Genomic DNA, 18,490 nt, shown 5'->3' with positions numbered 1-18,490 from the left:
CTCTGTACACAAAATTAGAAAGTCACAGGTTACCCTGCTCACTCAGGAACTTTGCTTTCAAAGCCTCCCGGATGCACAGCGCTTCCCGCTGGTCTCTTCTAATCGCCCGGCTGTCTGGCTGTGAGTAATCAGCAGCCAGGCTAATTTCCTCAACCTCCCACCCCGCCATAAAGGTCTCCCCCTTGCTCTCACAGAGATTGTGGAGCACACAGCAAGCTGCTATAACAATGGGGATATTGGTTTCGCTGAGATCACAGCGAGTCAGCAAGCTTCTCCATCTCCCCTTGAGACGTCCAAAAGCACACTCCACCACCATTCTGCACTTGCTCAGCCGGTAGTTGAAGAGTTCTTTTTCAGTGTCCAGGGCACCTGTATAGGGCTTCATGAGCCAGGGCATTAGCGGGTAGGCTGGGTCCCCGAGGATGACTATAGGCATCTCCACATCCCCAACAGTTATTTTGTGGTCCGGGAAGTAAATACCTTGCTGCAGCCGTCTAAACAGACCAGAGTTCCTGAAAACACGAGCGTCATGAACCTTGCCCGGCCATCCGACATTGATGTTGGTAAAACGTCCCCTGTGGTCCACCAGTGCTTGCAGCACCATGGAAAAGTAGCCCTTTCTGTTAATGTACTGGCTGGCCTGGTGGTCCGGTGCCAGGATAGGGATGTGAGTTCCATCTATGGCCCCACCGCAGTTTGGGAATCCCATCGCTGCGAAGCCATCTATGATCGCCTCCAAGTTTCCCAGGGTCACTACCTTTGGCAGCAGTACATCAACGATTGCCTTGGCTACTTGCATCACAACAACCCCCACGGTAGATTTGCCCACCCCAAACTGGCTCGCGACTGACCGGTAGCTGTCAGGCGTTGCAAGCTTCCAGAGGGCTATGGCCACTCGCTTCTGGACAGTCAGGGCTGGTCGCATCCGGGTGTCATTGCGCTTCAGGGCAGGGGACAGCAACTCACAAAGTTCAAGGAAAGTTCCCTTCCGCATGCGGAAGTTTCGCAGCCACTGTGATTCATCCCAGACCTGCAGCACTATGCGGTCCCACCACTCAGTGCTTGTTTCCCGTGCCCAGAATCGCCGTTCCACGGCATCAACATGACCCATTGCCACCGTGATGTCCTCGGCGCTGGGTCCCCTGCTTTCTGAGAGGTCTGTGCTACTCTCACACTTCAGGCCATCACCGCGTTGACGTAGCCTCCTCGCCTGACTTTTCTGCATCTGCCTCAGGGCAACCTGTATGATAAGCTGCGAGGCGTTGAGAGCGGCCACAACTGCAGCGATGGTTGCAGTGGGCTCCATGCTCACAGTGCTGTGGCGTCCGCGCTGTCAATGACTTGAAAAGTGCGCGAAATGATTTCCCGCCGGCGCTTTCAGGGAGGGAGGGAGGGCGGGAGTGATGGACGGATGACGACAGTTACCCAAAAGCACCCTGGCCCCTTTTTTTTTTACCCAGAAGGCATTTGCGGCTCCACCCAGAATTCCAATGGGCGGCGGGGACTCCGGGAACTGTGGGATAGCTGCCCTCAGTGCACCGCTTCCAATGTCGACGCTTTCCCCGTTAGTGTGGACTCACAAAGTCGAATTACTGTCCTTAGTGTGGACACACACGTTCGACTTTGCAATATCGATTCCAAATATTCGATTTAAGTAAAATCGAACTACTCTCGTAGTGTAGACAAGGCCTCAGTCACTTGACATTTATCTCAGCTAGTGCATGACATTCACTGGCTATTTAGGGAAGCAATATTGAAAAAGTTACTAATCTTTTGGAGTTTGGATCGAGAGGTTGGCTCATGCTCAGTGGCCAAGCCAAAGAGACTGAAGGATCCATATGAAACAAGATTAGGGCTCTACTGAAGAAGAGGGTTTCCAGGCAAGCTGTTGTTACATTAACAGGATGGTGCAAGTTGACATCCAGTGACCACTGAACCTGAGCTGCACCCATGCACTGTGAGTTCATGGCAATTTTCAGAGAATGTGTCTTGTGCTCATAAGGTGACCAGACATTCCAATATTATCGGGACCATCCTGATATTACAGGATTTGTCTTATATATGGAACTATACCCTGCCACTTCCCCTTCCCCTCCAGAAAAGTGTCCGATTTTCACACTTGCTATCTGTTCACCTTATGTGCATATTCCTTGCATTTTTCAGGGCTCCTTTTGCAAGTTTTGCCCTGATACCAAAATGTATGGTTTGGGTGATATTTTAAAGTGTTTTAAAATCCACATTCAGATTCTGATTTTACTTCAGAAGTTTTGTTGAAGAAATTAGCAGGAAGATGACAGGATAATGTAGTCATATTTCCTGAATGATGGCATTGAGTGTGATCAAAGGAAAGCAAGTCGCTGGGTTATTTGGTCAACACAGCCCTCCTAACATGAGCTATTCTTAACATTTCCAGATGTTTATAACTTTTCTGGTGCAGAGCGAGGGAATATGGGGAATTGGAGCAGTGAGGCAGAATGTGGGGGGTGTTAGAGTAGTGTAGAGATTGAAAGGGTAGAGAGATGGGAGGGGAATACTGGGTGAGGTGTTTGGGGCTGTGGCTAAGGGAGAGAGGGAGGGAGGGTAAATGGGGATGGGTGGTAGGGGAGAGAACAGAGATTCAGGAGGGTTGGAGCCTGACTGAGGTGATTAGAGGGGGCGTGGAATAGGTAGCAGGGGGAGCATGGGAGGGGCTAGTCTGAGCCCTTTTCCCAGCCCCCTATGTGTATGCTGGTGTGACGGGTTGGATCACAGAACCCCAATTGGGAGCTGCCACCTGATGTGCCAAGACTACTTCTACCCCTGCTTTCCATGCCAGCGCAGGACTCCAGCACCCTGTCTTGCTGAGCCAGACACTCCCGTCAGCTCCAACACAGACCCAGGGTCTGAATTACTTGCCCCAAAGCTGCAGGTTTACCTGAAAGCAACTCACAGAAGTGTGCTTGTCTTTAACGCTCAGATGCCCAACTCCCAATGGGGTCTAAAACCAAATAAATCCATTTTACCCTGTATAAAGCTTATACAGGGTAAACTCATACATTGTTTGCCCTCTATAACACTGATAGAGAGATATGCACAGTTGTTTGCTCCCCCAGGTATTAATATACTCAGAGTTAATTAATAAGTAAAAAGTGATTTTATTAAATACAGAAAGTAGGATTTAAGTGGGTTCCAAGTAGTAACAGACAGAACAAAGTAAATTACCAAGCAAAATAAAATAAAATGCGCAAATCTATGTCTAATCAACCTGAATACAGATAATCTCACCCTCAGAGATGCTTCAGTAATTTTTTTCCTCAGACTGGACACCTTCCAGGCCTGGGCACAATTCTTTCCCCGGTACAGCTCTTGTTCCAGCTCAGGTGGTAGCGAGGAGATTCCTCATGATGGCTCCTCTCCTTAGCCAGCTGAAGACAAAATGGAGGGGTCTCCCAGGGGTTTAAATAGACTTTCTCTTGTGGGTGGAGATCCCCTCCTCACGCCTATGCAAAGTCCAGCTCCAAGATGCAGTGTAGGAGTCACCTGGGCAAGTCACATGTCCATGCATGACTCACAGTTTTTACAAGTAGCATCCTTTGTTTACATGCTACCTTGAACGTGCTCAAGTAGACTTCTTATGTGGATTGAAGCCCCTTCCCTACACATAGGTCCAGATCTGAGGTAGGAGCTCTGCATCTCCATGCTCCTGCCCTGTATCCAGATAGTACATGCTGCACTCCTCCCAGTACCACCACCTCCTCCAAATTTACCAGAGGCGTGGAGCTGGGGGCAGAGGGGCTTGGAGCAGTGTATTTTTGTGTCTGTGGAGTGAGGGGGGGAGAAGGTACTTGAAGCAGCAGAGGATATGGGGGTGGTCCGAGCATGGGTGGGTGCAATGGAAGGAATTTTGGAGGAGTTGAAGCAGCGTTGGAGCACTTTGGAGGAGTCTGAGCAGTCAAAGGGAATATGGGAGGTTGGAGCAGCAAGGGAAAATGTGGGGTGTGATGGAACAGTTCATTGAATTATGGGGTGGAAAGGAAGGTGAGAGCTGTGCAGTGGGGATGTTTGGGAGCTTCATCTCTGTTCCCCCCCCCCAAGCTCTTATCATGTCCCTTTTGTCCAGTCCTTCAAAAATTACCTCATTGAGTCTAATGTCCCTGTGCTCTTCCAGCATCCTCTTCTTAGCTCCTCAACCCGTGGGTCCCATGCTGACACCTGTCTCTGTGTGGGGGAGGACTGGGCTGTGCTGTCAGGCAGAGAAACAGGAGAGGAGGAGTTGTGGAGGGACAAACATAAAGTATGGAGATATACCTATCTCATAGAACTGGAAGGGACCCTGACAGGTCATTGAGTCCAGCCCCCTGCCTTCACTAGCAGGACCAAGTACTGATTTTGCCCAGATCCCTAAACAGCCCCCTCAGGGATTGAGCTCACAACCCTGGGTTTAGCAGGCTAATGCTCAAACCACTGAGCTATCCCTCCCCTCAAAAATTAAAAAATCCGACCCCCTGCTCAGAGCAGGACCAATCCCCAGACAGATTTTTGCAACATGCAGCCAGTTATTTTGCAATTGGGGGAATCATTGCTAAGGAGCCAGAGATAGTAGATGGGGAGAGCTGTGCTGGACCCAACCTACACCTAACACAATGAATGCAGCTGGAGTGCATGCAGATAAATGCTGGAACACAAATAATTGCAAACTGTCTTAGAACTTCCTCATGTCTACCTCTTATGGCTCCATACTGAACCATTCTCTGAGGCAATTGTCAGGTCCAGGTAGTAGAGTTAAGGATGCATCTGGCATGTACCTTAACTTTGTACTTCCTGCTTTTCATTCCGGAAAGGCATGCGGCACCACTGGGCAGCCTGACCACTGTGTAAATGTGAAGCTTTTGGGCTTTAATATGAATTAAAGTGGGGCCTTTTATCATACAGTCTATATAAAGTAATATTATTTGTTTAAGCATTAACAATGTGCTTGGCACTGTACAAGACACAAGTCAGATATTGCTATAGCCCTAAAGAATTTACAAAGCTGATACAGATTAGACAGGATCCAACAAGCAGCTCAGAGAACAGAATGACTACAGTTTGCTGCTTTTCTTTTAATCTACTATTGTTGACTTGCTGTTTGTGGGTATCTTGAAAGAACAGAGTCTTAGGGAGGTGTTTGAATGACAAGAGGTTGATGGGTTGAACAAAGCCCACCAGAAAGTTTATAGAAATGGTACAATTTAAATTGAAAGCAGTACATGTCATCAGTCTCACTGAAGAAGCAAGTATCACAGGGGTAGCTGTGTCAGTCTGTATCCACAAAAACAACGAGGAGTCCAGTGGCACCTTAAAGGCTGTTTTTACCCACCAAAGCTAACGCCCAAATAAATCTGTTAGTCTTTAAGGTGACCCTGGACTTCTCATTGTTTTACTCAAGAAACAGTATAGAAGAAAATGGAAATCCTTTCTATAGTGCAATATTGTGCTGTACAGAATGGTTGCATCACTGAGTGTAGTGCAGTCATGTGGTGAAAATTGCTATTAGAATGTGTATGCATTGGGGCAGAGTTAAGGTTGTTTTGATTTAACTCTGCAGTTGCTGAGGCGCTCAGATCTCAGTTTCCTGATTCTACACTTAAATGTAACCTTAAGGCAGGGGTAGTCAATTATTTTTTGTCAAGGTCAAAATTTCTTGGTCAAGGTATAGTCAAGGTCCAGACTCCAGAGAAAATAATAAATATAATAACAGTGATAATAATAAGTCAATAAAAAGATTTTGGGGTCCATTCAAAAGCATCTGGCAGTCCGGATTTGGCCTACAGTCTGCCTATTGACTATCTCTGCCTAAAGGTTTACAGTTTAGGCACATTTTTCTTGTACGTTTGTTATTTCTTTGTAAAAAGGAGAGAAAAAATGTATTCCAGTAAGTGGTTGGGAGAGGTTTTTATGACTGATGGAAACCTGTGTGCTGATTTGAACATCAGAGCCTGAAAAATGGCTGAATGTCCATGCTGGTTGTTCTGAGCCCTCGACTCTGGAGTTGATCCATCTCTAAATACATCTGAGCCAATGCCTGACCATGTTGGGAACTAGAGCCAAGATGCTTTTCTTTGTCTAGGCTGTCTACCAACAGAAGATTCTAAAATCCCCTTACTTAATATATTAGTTGCTATATGCCATTTTTGAAATGTCAAGGCAGTTGGCTAATGTGACTGGTTATGGAGTATATGCCCCCTATTAGTTTCAAGATGTCTGAACCTAACTTGCGTAAAGCATTCCTAGCTACCATAGTGATAGGGATCTTATAAAGACTTGAGGTGATATATTTGACCTTCTGACTGCTGAAATGATTAATTTGAAATCTAAATTCTGGACTAAGGAATTATTCAGCTAATGTGTGATTAAAATACTGTAATGTCTTAACCTGAATTCTTTATTACCTGCTTCATCCAAAATCCTTTCTTATTTATGATTACTTGGCTTGATTCAGACCATTAATAATGAAAAATAATTTCTTAAATGTGCTTTTTGAAGCAAATCACAAGCCATACTTGGACTATATTAGGTGTCTTTTGAAAAATGATCTCCTAACCATACGATTGTGGGGTTAGAAGAGATCAGAGTTTATATCGGATCACGTTACCATCCTGGTTGCCCTTGGAATTCTTTTCTTAAACAGAGTTAATCAATCACAGTTAAAATGAGTTCTGAAATGCAAGCAACAGCTAAAAGAGCACTTATAATGGATGGTCTTCAATGGGTATAGGAATTATTGATAATAAAAGCCAAATATAGCTTCAAAGTATGTCAGTGTTTCATAACAAATTCTAGCTAGAGCACGCTGGTTTAATCAAGGAAGCTGCTCCTAAAATGTGAAATGTAGTCCTGTTTTCCCAGATATGTAACTGATCGAGAAACACAGATGGCAGTGCTGAACCATAAGATTCAGACTATAAATACCTTCAGGATGACAATATAAATGAAGATAATTATTCACAGTCTCAGAAGGTAGGACAATGAAATTAGATATTAAAAGGAATTTAGAGGAGAATAAAAATCTAGCTCTATCCAACCCTCCAAAGAATGCTCCCTGAACTTTGACCATTGACCTCAACTTGCCAGCTCTTGGCTACAGTAATTTCCCATGATAAACATGTTGGTATTGCTGATAATGAGACTTAGAGGTATTGGCCATTCCTTATTAACAGTTATCCTTTTGTCCCTGCCTTTGAATCTTGCAGGGAAATAGCACTATTTGTGTGGATGAAATATGGGATGTCTTTAGAAGAGTACTTTGGAGAGTGGTTATTTCTAAGTTTTCTGGAAATAACTGGTTGCCGAGTTTACATCTTGTGAGGTTGCCATCTGTATAGAAGCTGTTTTTCAATACATATGCCCTGAGACAGAAAGCCTAATAACACTCTTGAAAGAAAATACAGCAAATGTATGTTATTTTAAAATTGTACTCTAAGCTATTTAATAGAAATACACAGGTATGCTTTGCAAATAAGATACAAAATAAATCCTCTGCAAACAACTATAGGCACAGTACATTGCTTGTGACAATGCCAAAAATAAAAACAAAATCTTAAATTTTCAAGTAGATTAAGAATTAACTCTATGAATGATAAAGTCTATTAACTATTCATGAATTAGTATTTCTGGTGCTGCGACACAATTCCTTTAGACAATTTGTCTATCATTAGATAGTCAAGCTGGGGGGAAAGAAGTGTAAAAGATAAGGTGTCACATTCCTGTTCTTCTGTCTTATCAAGACCAAAATCTGCAAGTTAGTAGAAATTAACAGTGGGGAGATATCCTCAAATAAACTGAATTCAATAAAAAAATGGGGCCACTGTACAAACTGTTATTCATTTTCAAAGTTAATTAATTGGAAATGTCAGTTTTTAAATCTATCTGAAGGTACTGCAGAATTTAGGTTCAGCTTTACCTGGGGCTTTACGTATAGCTTCCTACAGTGGTAGCTAATGGTGAGTTACAGTGTATGAAATGATAAGCACAATAATATAGTAGAATTATTTAAAGTGGAACACTCCGGTTCTCAGCCGATGCACAGATTAAAAAGTTGTTCCAATAAAGAAAATAGATCTCTTAAAGAAAATTCTGAAAATAGTTCAAATGATATAAAATGCTCTACTGAATAAAAATTCACCATTATCGGACATCACATATAATATGTTCAATGAGGCTTCTGGTATCTGTGATTTAATAAGCTCAGATAGGGTGACTAGATGTCCCTATTTTATAGGGACAGTCCCGATATTTGGGGCTTTTTCTACTATAGGCGCCTATTATCCCCCACCCCCTGTCCCAATTTTTCACACTTGCTGTCTGGTCACCCTAAGCTCAGATAGCTTAGGGAAATACCAACAAGAGCTCACAGAGGGTAAAGGCAACATTTAAATTGTTAACGTTTATTTCTGTGTTGAATGACTGACAGATTAGTTACTGGAGATATTCAGCACAGAAATCTCAGCCCAACTCAGTTTGGATTTTTGCTTTGCAATTCATCTTTAAATCACCTGGAAGCATCTCCATTAAGTGGAATTATTCTTCCCATTAAAGAGGTGTCGTTGCTATTAAATAACATGGAGTTTAAATTGATTCTCTAGGAGAGGGTTCTGTCCCCATTTTACAGATGGGAAGAGAGAGTTTAAAGTGTGGGTCCACATTGAAAAGTATATCATGGAGTTCACAGTCTATTTCAAATGTGCTCATCTTACAAGTAAATAGATGTGGGGGTTTTTTCTAAATGCCAGCCCTGTAAACTCAACCTGATATCAAGCTCAGTCAAGAGAATCTATATGGATTCTTTCTTTCGTCATCCCTAACAATAATTAAAAGGGTGTCCAAGCTACATTATGCCTATGCAATCGCACTGGTGATTGTAATTTAATAATTAGTCCCACAAGAAGAAAGACTCCAGCTCACACCGTCTCAGTTCGGTTGGCTCTGCAATGCTCAGAGGAGTAAGAAAGCAGTAAAAACCTATTTTTGTCACTAAAGTCAGCAGCTATGACTTGGAATACACACTCAGAACAGATCTGCTGAGTAAGAAGGTGCCATTTTTACAGTCACTTTCCAAAGCAGAACTACACTTTAACTGGCTTGCCCAAGGTCACACATGTTAGTCCCAGAGCCAGGAACAGAGCCCAGGAGTCCTGACTCCCAGGTCCTTGCTCTAAGCTCTGTAAGATATTCATTCCCTTTCATATGTCTATTAAAAGGCATAAAATCAATGCAGTGAATACCAAAACACATTACACATTTATACTTTTCCAGAAATAAAATGCTGAAAAAAAAACAAACCGAACTCAGCTGAATATGAACCATCTGTCGATTTCCCGTAGCCCTTGGATATCTTACCCCTGTCCTACATACCAAGCTTCAAAAGACTAATAATACAATGTTAAAAGGAAAATGACACATCATGCCAAAGCAAGTTAATCTTAATTGACATTCTTAGGGGTGCCTTGGAGTTTAGCTGTATGACTCTCATTAATGTTAAATGGAGTGCTACCATTGAACCCACACAGAGAGCTTGAAAACTTATCCCAAATATTTCAAAACTGGGTACCTAAAGTCACATACTTCAATCCACAGACGTAAATAAAAGTGGCCCAACTTTCGGAGCTGCTGAGCATCCACGGCTCCCACCTACCTTTAAAAAAAATGCAAACCTTTTGGTGGGGGTACTTCACATCCCATCTCTGAGCCTCAGATCTGAATCATCATCCTCGCTATGCCAAGGAGGACTGGCTGGGACCCCCATGAAAGCCTGATGAATTTGCTATTATTGGTTACTGAGCCACTCAAAGTATATTAGCCTCTCACTGGGCTAATAGAGTCTGTCTGTTCACCACTCCCAGTACCCGATGGCTGAACGTACGTGACTCCAAGACTGAACAAAAGTCTCATGGCTGGGCAAAGTGCACCTATAGGCTACAAGGCGAAGACTTTGTCTTTTGTCATGTGATTGTATGACTATAAATTAGGGTAAATTCATGTTTTGATCCTGGTCTCTGCATTTTTACATCAAGAAAAACAACCTCTTAGGAGGGTTATGAGCAGAAGTGTTATGAGCAGAGCACAGGTTCCTTTGGGGAAATCCAAATCAAGCAGAGCTAGATTCATATAATATGAGGTAGGACAGTCTTACCACTTGGGGAATCCCAAACCGTGGAAGTTCTGCTGGGCTTCTTCCTCTAGCTCTGTGGCTAGAAATGACAACTGGGCCTTGGGTATTTTCTTCTCTAGTCCCTGAAATGGGAGTGGGTTGGAAAATCATTCCAAGAGTTCTGGGAGTTACAAAGAGGCATCCTAGAATCATAGAATATCAGGGTAGGAAGGGACCTCGGGAGGTCATCTAGTCCAACCCCCTGCTCAAAGTAGGACCAAAACCAAATAAATCATCCCAACCAGGGCTTTGTCAAGACTGACCTTAAAAACCTCTAAGGAAGTAGATTCCACCACCTCCCTAGGTAACCCATGCCAGTGCTTCACCACCCTCCTAGTGAAAAAGTTTTTCCTAATATCCAACCTAAACCTCCCCCACTGCAACTTGAGACCATTACTCCTCCTTCTGTCATCTGGTACCACTGAGAACAGTTTAGATCCATCTTCTTTGGAACCCCCTTTCAGGTAGTTGAAAGCAGCGATCAAATCCCCCCTCATTCTTCTCTTCTGCAGACTAAATAATCCCAGTTCCTTCAGCCTCTCCTCATAAATCATGTGCTGCAGCCCCCTAATAAATTTTGTTGCCCTCAGTTGGACTCTTTCCAATTTTTCCACATCCTTCTTGTAGTGTGGGGCCCAAAACTGGACACAGTACTCCAGATGAGGCCTCACCAATGCTGAATAGAGGGGAACGATCACATCCCTCAATCTGCTGGCAATGCTCCTACTTATACAGGCCAAAATGCCATTAGCCTTCTTGGCAACAAGGGCACACTGTTAACTCATATCCAGCTTCTCGTGCACTGTAAGCCCTAGGTCCTTTTCTGCAGAACTGCTGCCTAGCCACTCGGTCCCTAGTCTGTAGTGGTGCATGGGATTCTCCCTCCTAAGTGCAGGACTCTGCACTTGTCCTTGTTGAACTTCCTCAGATTTCTTTTGGCCCAATCCTCTAATTTGTCTGGGATTAATCAATCAGCTGTCCTGCTTAAAGCTGGTCCTGGCTATGCACATAACATTTTTGTGAGGAAAATGGTGAAGTGATTCAGTTGTCTTGTATACTGGGATTAAGAAGGTGTAAAAACAAGAATATGACAAAACTGGAAAACATACCATGTGTGGGCTCAGACGGATAACTATTTATTTTATGACCGGGAAAGGACTAATCAGATGTTTACCATCGAAATATGTATGGGAGTAATTCAAAACATAGTGTTTGCACAGATTACGACTAGCATTGCTATATTAAAGAGAATAGTTTTTTTTAAATTGTAGTTTACTTCTGGGCAAGACCAATTTCGTGTTTGATTCATGTTTTGTGGTTTGGGCCCAGAATATATACACTGTAAGACAAATTACTTTTCATTTTCATTGCCCACAATTTCACTGGACAGTTTCATTCTGACAAAAGTTATCATATTCCAAGGCTTGTACACAAGAGTAGTTCTCTTTATGAAAAGTGTTTCCTTAGCCCCTCAGGATAGTTCTTTGGCTGCTGCCTCAAACCACCAGCATCACTTTGACCGCCATTGCCAACTGCTGAGCGCACAATACTGTTAGGTGACATTAACTTGCCTGCAGTACATTCAAAAATACTTTTCCTTCTAACAAGGACTTGAGTGCCAATGAAAGTTTACAGAAATAGGACACTGTGACCGAGAGAAACTGACGGCAGTGAATTATATGCTTAAGATATTTTTTAGCAACGTTCTGATCACAAAGGTAGAAGCAGGGGTTAACGTAAGGGCTGGGGGAAAAGTGGCGGGAAGCACAACTTCCCCTCCTTTCCCTGGCTTCCATTAATAGTCCCCACTCCCTCCCTACTGCTCCCCTCTTATGACATGAAAGCTCCTCTTCCTGTTGTGGAACCTACTCCAGGGGTGTTCAGTAGGCAGAATGTGGCCCAAATCTAGACTGCCAGACACTTTTGAATGGACCCTGAAATCTTTTCATGTACTTATTATTATAATTGTTGTTGTTTTTTATTATTTTCTCTGGAGTCTGGACTTTGACTATACCTTGACCAAGAAATTTGATCCTGGACAAAAAATATTTGACTACCTCTTTAACCACTGCAGAGGGCGAGGCCCATGACTCCCAAGCGCCTGCACCATGCCAAGGATAAGAGGATTGGGGTGCAAGGGGGCAATCCACCCATCTGGTTCCCAAAACCTCCCTTCTTCACACTTTGCCAGCAGCTGTCCAGCGTGGCAGGGGGTAGGGTGACCAGACAGCAAATGTGAAAAATCGGGACTGGGATGGGGGGTAATAGGAGCCTATATAAGACAAAGCCCCAAATATCAGGACTGTCCCTATAAACTCGGGACATCTGGTCACCCTAGCAGGGGGAGGAGATCGCACTGAATTGTCCCCGCACCCGCAGTGTAGGAGACGGCACAACGGCACCCCTGTACTGCAGGGGCCAGGCGCTCTCTGGGTAGCCTGCCCCTCACCCGCACCCCAAAGCGACTCCCCACCACGCTCAGTCCCGCAGAGCCAGGGAACCGCCGGGGAGTTCGCACGTGTTGTGACCCGGCTCCGCGCGGCCCCCCCCCCGGCGGCGCTGGTGCTGCAGCTCGCCTCGGGGCGGCCCCCCGGCTCCTTCCCCTCCGTGGCCGCTCAGCCAGGCCGTGGCCACCCTGCGCCCTCCGCGCAGCCTGCGGCGGGAGCCGGGGACAAGGCACCGGCCGGGGCTGCAGCAGCCGCCGCCGGGCGGAGGGAAGGGGAGCCCGCCCGCGGGCGGCTCCTATGGGCACCGCCGTGCCGGGGCGTGCCCGGCCGCTGCCTGCCGCCCAATCCTGGAGCGGGGACGGACGCCTCATGAATAAGAAACAGGGCCGGGCTCCCCCGCCCCTGTCTCTCCTCCCAGCTCAGCCCCACTGGCCAGGCGAGCAGCCGGCGGCGGGATGCTGAGCGCTGGCCCGGATCGCTTCCACTGTGCCTTGGCAGTGCTGCCCGGCTGAAGGGACACGCGGGGCCCAGGTGAGAGGCGGGCAGGGGGCAGCCCGCTGCAGCGGGGCTGGGAATAGTAGGGGCTGGGGGCGTGCGGGGAGCCGGGGCGATGGTTGAGAGGCTCCCTACAGAATAGATGCCCCGATCCGTGCAAGGAAGCTGCGCAGGCCTGGCCGGCCGTGTGATGCCCGGGGACAGCCTCCTTTGTGTTCCGTGGATGCTGCTGCCTCTGGCCTCCTTGTGTGTGTGTGTGTGGGGGGGGGGGTTCCTCTCCTCCTTCTCCTCTCCCCCGCCTCCTGTCCCCACTTCTCACGGGCACAGCAAGTTCCCAGCGCCAGCCGTCGCCCCTTTCTCCTCTTTGATCCTCTAGCCCGTGGCATGCCGCGAAGCTGCCCCTCGAATGGGCTTCAGGCAGAGAGATCTGTTCCTTTGACTTTTGCAGGCAAGGATGCTCTGGAGTGGCTACACTAGGCTGGCTGCTGGTGCCCTCTTCCCTCTGCCACTGCCCAGGGGAACAAGGCTATTGTTCGGAATGGCCACTTCATCAGAGACCTGGCTAGATGAGGGCAATGGGTAACCTCCCTGCTTCTTCCTTAGCCTGTTGTGTATAGATGCTGTCTGAATGTCTATGGCTTATAATGAGCGGAGTGCCAGAGATTAGCAGGGGAAGGGAAGGAGTTGGCACTGTCAGGATAGTTTTTATTGTTGCATCCTTCTTGCCCACCTTGGAGCTGCTGTCCTCAGTGCAGATTGTCGGCTGTCACCGCATGCCAGGCCTGTCATTCACCTTTAACACAGCTGTTGGATTACAGTGCATTGTCATCTCAGTTAGATTTTATGCTCCCTTTACAGGAGAGATTTTGCACAGCAGCAGACTTGGGGGAGAGAGAATGCTGGGAAAAGAAATGGACATGGCTGGTCTTTTCCTTTGTTCCCTTCATTGTTGTGTTGCGGGAGGTGTTTGTGTTTCTAAAAATGCTTTCCCCTCAGAGCCCAGCTTCTCCTTTAGCATGAGTGAAATCACAATCCTGTGTTTATGACATCACATTCCGTTACTCTGGAAATAGCTATGGGGTCACCAAAGCATTATTATGGGGTAGATTCTGAAACGTGGCTGTTTGGGTACAAAACCATGAAGAGCACAGATTACTGCTGCAAAAGCATTTTTAAAAAGGACCGAAAGTATTAGTTCTGGCTCTGTGACTGACTCACTGTGTGTCCTTGGGGATGGTACTTAACCTCTGTGTTTTGCAGTTTCCCTAACTGCTTAATAGGGATAATAATATTCACCTAATTTTCAGCAGGTTCTGAAAATGAGCTAGTACTTGTACAGTACATTGAAAATGTAAAATGCTATATAAGTGCTAAGTATTATTAATAATATACAATCCTATTCTGCCATGCACTGATACCAGCTACTGTTTCCCGAGGCAGATTGTCTCTTAAGACCACCTCAGGGTCAAGTAAGATAAGAATATAGACTGTGAGGAGGAAACCCTTTGTTTCAACACAAACGGCTTCCGTAATTTGCAGAGATGAGTTGAGAAACATAAACTTTGTTTTTGTAAAACCAGAGGTGAGTTGGATCTCGATTCTATTTTTATCTGAATTTATAATGGTCCAGGATGGTTGTGTTGCATAAAAGGTTCCCGTTTTTACTGCTCATTAGTAAGGAAAACAATGAAAAAAACGTGCCAAGGAAGCAGATTTATCTTTTATGTGGAAGGTAAGTTTTTATGATTGATAGATTTCCTCAGCATGAAACAAGGTGGTAGCAAGTCCAAAACAACAACTGATATTTTGCTAGCTGTGCCCAGCCAGCCTGCCCACCCTCTATCTCAGCAGGAATTTAACATGTCTCTGCTCATGCTTTCCCCATACCTTCTCCTCCCCCCTCTGATCACTCGAAAGAACATGAACGTAGAGGAGGACTCATTGGTTCAGTTGTAGTGTGGTGTGAGCATCAATATGAAAGGTGTAGAAAGCAAATGGAGATGTTGAGCTTTTTAGTAGCATGGTCAAACATAGGTGTTATCCTGCTCATTATCAGTAACACAGTCAAGCAATGGTGGGACTGGCCTCTGTATGAGTAGTAGCATGGGGTGCCCCGCATGGTAGTATGTGTCAGGTGAGGTGGTGTGCTTTTTAATTTGCGTATGTAGCACCTAGATACCAGTGACAAGTGCATTAGAAATGCCTAGAGAGTTTGGACAGAGATGTTAAGAACCAATATATGAAGGAACTTGGCTTAAAGAGGACAGGTCTGGCATCTGCGAGAGAGAGCCCATCAGTTGACAGGGGCCATGTTAGGGGAGTGACCTGCAAGAATAGGGAGGTGTGTGTGGTGAAGAGACCCAGGGACACTGGAACAATTTTTATAGTGGGGGTGTTGTTGATAGAAACCATGGAAACCACACATTTGGTGTTTGTTATTGCTACTTCAAGCCAGGGGGTGCAGCAGCACTCCTGGAGAGACCCCGAAAAGCAGAGTGATCAGAATGATGACTCTGAAATGAAGAAAGAGAGAGGATCCCTGAAGCAGAAAGCACACAGCACATAGCTGTTAGAGTGAAGCTTCAAGAAGAGGTGTGGAAGTTGCCCTGCATATTTGTCTGTCTATCTGTATATAGATATACAGAGATAACTAAGGATTTATATAGATAAATATCTAAACATCATATGTAGTCACTGACAAAGCAAGATATTATTACTAACTGTTTGAGAATACCATATGAGACATACTGTGCTGTTTTCCTTTTATTTTTCCATTTCTTTTAAAAAGACAAAAACTGCAATAAAATATACATTTAAAAATCACAAATGACCCTAGGAAATATGAGAAGGGAGGGTCAAGATGTCTCCGTCCTGGACCATTGTAGCGGAGATAGATGACTGATATGGAGGTTCTGTTTTGCTTGGTCTTTCATCCTTTTTAGGGCAGATGCCTGCATAGAACTGGTAAATAACATAGTTTGTTTCTTGGAAAACTAAAGATATTTTGGCTTCTTGATACATGTTTGATGCTGTAGTGAACTTATCCATGGGGATGCAGTAGATTGCATATGGAGTGGCAGAATGATAGAGTCTTGTTCCACCCTCTTGCTGAATCTGATGGGCATGTTTGTTATTGGCTCCTTTTTTTAAACCTGTCTTATTCCTTGAGATTTGGCTGGAAGCTGTCAGCTGTGAGAGCAGGCCAGATAGTTCTAGCTGGTTAAGGTTTGTTTATCTGAACTAACTGGGAATGAAAAGTGTTCAGATGTGTGCTGTATTGGAAGACTGAACTGGCAATAATTTAGCATGAGGAGAAATACAGGAATTTGTCCATAAAAATATGGCAAGAGTTAGAAGTCTGTAATGTCAGACCACTGATATGTATAATCCCTTGACTTTTGTGTCCATCATAATGGGTAAAGCCTTGGGGGCAGTGTGCATTAGCACTCCAGTGTTAAGGAATTTGATAGCTGGCAATGACTCTACTGTGTGTTTTGCACATATTTTCATATTTATATTGAGGAGTTCCAGCGTTTTTCTCGTATTCTTTTTACCAACCAGCAGATGAATCGCCCTGCTGAACACGTATGGGACCATTCAGCTGGGCAAAGCTGGTATAATCAAGCTTGCACTCAGAGATGTGGAGAGCTGTGTACCACAAAGGTCATCCAATGATTTGTCTGAAGTGGATGACCTGTTAATCCTCTTGTGCTTTTTCTACACGACACATGCAGTCACTTCAGTAACTTCAGAGCACAAGCGTAAGCTTGAGACGTGGAAGATGGACCATCAGAGCAATTGTATTTATTCAGGTGTCTAAAAGCTTGATGCACATCCCCTGTCAGAGTGTTTGCAATTGGAAAATATGGTCAGAACTTACCAAAGGCCAGAAGATAGCAGAGAGGATAGTTTTCCATGGAAACCCTATCAGTTGAGATATATTAAATTAGACTGGACAAAGTTCTGTAAAATATATAGTAGGGAACAATTCTGCGGTAGCAGGGGATAAGCTTTGATGCCCTAATAGGTCTTTTCTGTCATTAGCTTCTGTGATTCTCTGACCACTATTTGCTGTTTGTTGCACACATCCACCAGCTCTTTGGCTATGCAGTGGGTGACTTTCTTGAATGGGGAAGTCATCTGTTATCTTCACTCCCCACCTGCCATCCTCAGCCCTGCTGTGTGACAGTAACTGTTGTATTTGAGGGATGGGACTTTCTCAAAGCTGAATCTCAGTATAAAATAAGAACTTCCTGACAATGGTAACTCAGAACCTGCCATCACTCTTAAACAAAATAATTGACTCTTCGCGTATTGAGATTCACTTATGAGAAAAAAATCCATTTTAGTCAGCTGTGATAATTGCCTTCACACCGCAGGGCCGGTGCTGTAGCCTGGCTCAGAGAAAGCCTAATCAACACTGTTCTTAAAACAGTGCCTCAGCTGGTGGCCTGTTTACAGGAGAGCTCCTGACATTGCTTACATTTTTCAGCTTAGTGACTCACCCAAGGCTAGAGATGAAGTCAGTTTCAGGATCAGAACTCTGGAGTTCCTGGCTTCTAGTTGTATTCCCAGATCACTAGAGCACGCCCCTCCCTCAGCTCATTTCCTTGCTATGATCAGTCCCCTCCTGCTTCCTTTCCTTTTTCTTCCAGGCCAACTGATATAAACCTTTCATTTTACACTGCCCCGCTGCCTCCAAGAGTGATTTCTCTGTTATGATGGTCCACCAGTGCCTCTTCAAAGAGAAGAGCTGGGTTTTCCCTCCAGACTAGCTGTGTTGCTCAGCAATGCTGGACTGTTTTAACCCCCTGATTCCTGTAGGATGAAACACCAGCAGTGACTTCATAGTCGAGGCTGTAACTAGCTTTCCACAAGGAGCCTGATTTTGATTCCCCCTCTAAATTCCTTTCTCCTGGAAGGTGTTAGCCTAAAGGGGATATTTTTGGCAAGACTTGAGGACATTAAAAGTGTTTGTGGGCCTTGGAAAAATTCTTCTAGTGTATTCTTCTACCCTGCGAACAAGAAGCCTTTATTTTAGTCCAGTTATGGGGATGTGGTTAGGTCCTAATGAACAATGCAAACTTTAACCAAATTATACATGGGTCCCCTGACTCAACATGTTTGTAGGATACACGGACCCTACAACAGCCAGAAAAGAGAATAGATAGGTGCAAACAGATCCATGGCTCAGTGCAGCACAAATAATGAACTACTTTGCAGTTGATTACTAGTTAAGACCTGAATCGGCTTTGCTTTAAGCTTTCCACTGTTAATTTATTTAATACATTATATTATTTTATTTAAGAGGATAGCCAGGGGGATACTTGTAACGCTTCTTAGATGCAAAATCCAATCCATCCTTTTTTTTTTTTTTTTT

The 18,490-nt window shown here is 44.8% G+C and overlaps 1 protein-coding gene across 2 annotated transcripts in view; it reads left to right on the top strand.

Annotated features, from left to right (window-relative positions):
- Window positions 1-12,985: 12,985 nt before the first annotated feature.
- ARMH4 (armadillo like helical domain containing 4) overlaps window positions 12,986-18,490 on the top strand; it is a 112,474-nt gene continuing 106,969 nt past the window's right edge. Inside the window, exon 1 of one of the 2 annotated variants that reach the window (XM_034768911.1) lies at window positions 12,986-13,146. The gene's annotated coding sequence lies outside the window, so the exon portion shown is untranslated. The remainder of the gene's footprint in view (window positions 13,147-18,490) is intronic. The other variant, XM_034768910.1, reaches the window with a different exon arrangement.

This window comes from Trachemys scripta, chromosome 4, assembly GCF_013100865.1.
Source record: "Trachemys scripta elegans isolate TJP31775 chromosome 4, CAS_Tse_1.0, whole genome shotgun sequence".
NCBI classification, from domain to species: Eukaryota; Metazoa; Chordata; order Testudines; family Emydidae; genus Trachemys; species Trachemys scripta.
Note: the sequence above shows the minus strand (reverse complement) of the source record. Positions and strands in the feature narration are given on the sequence as shown.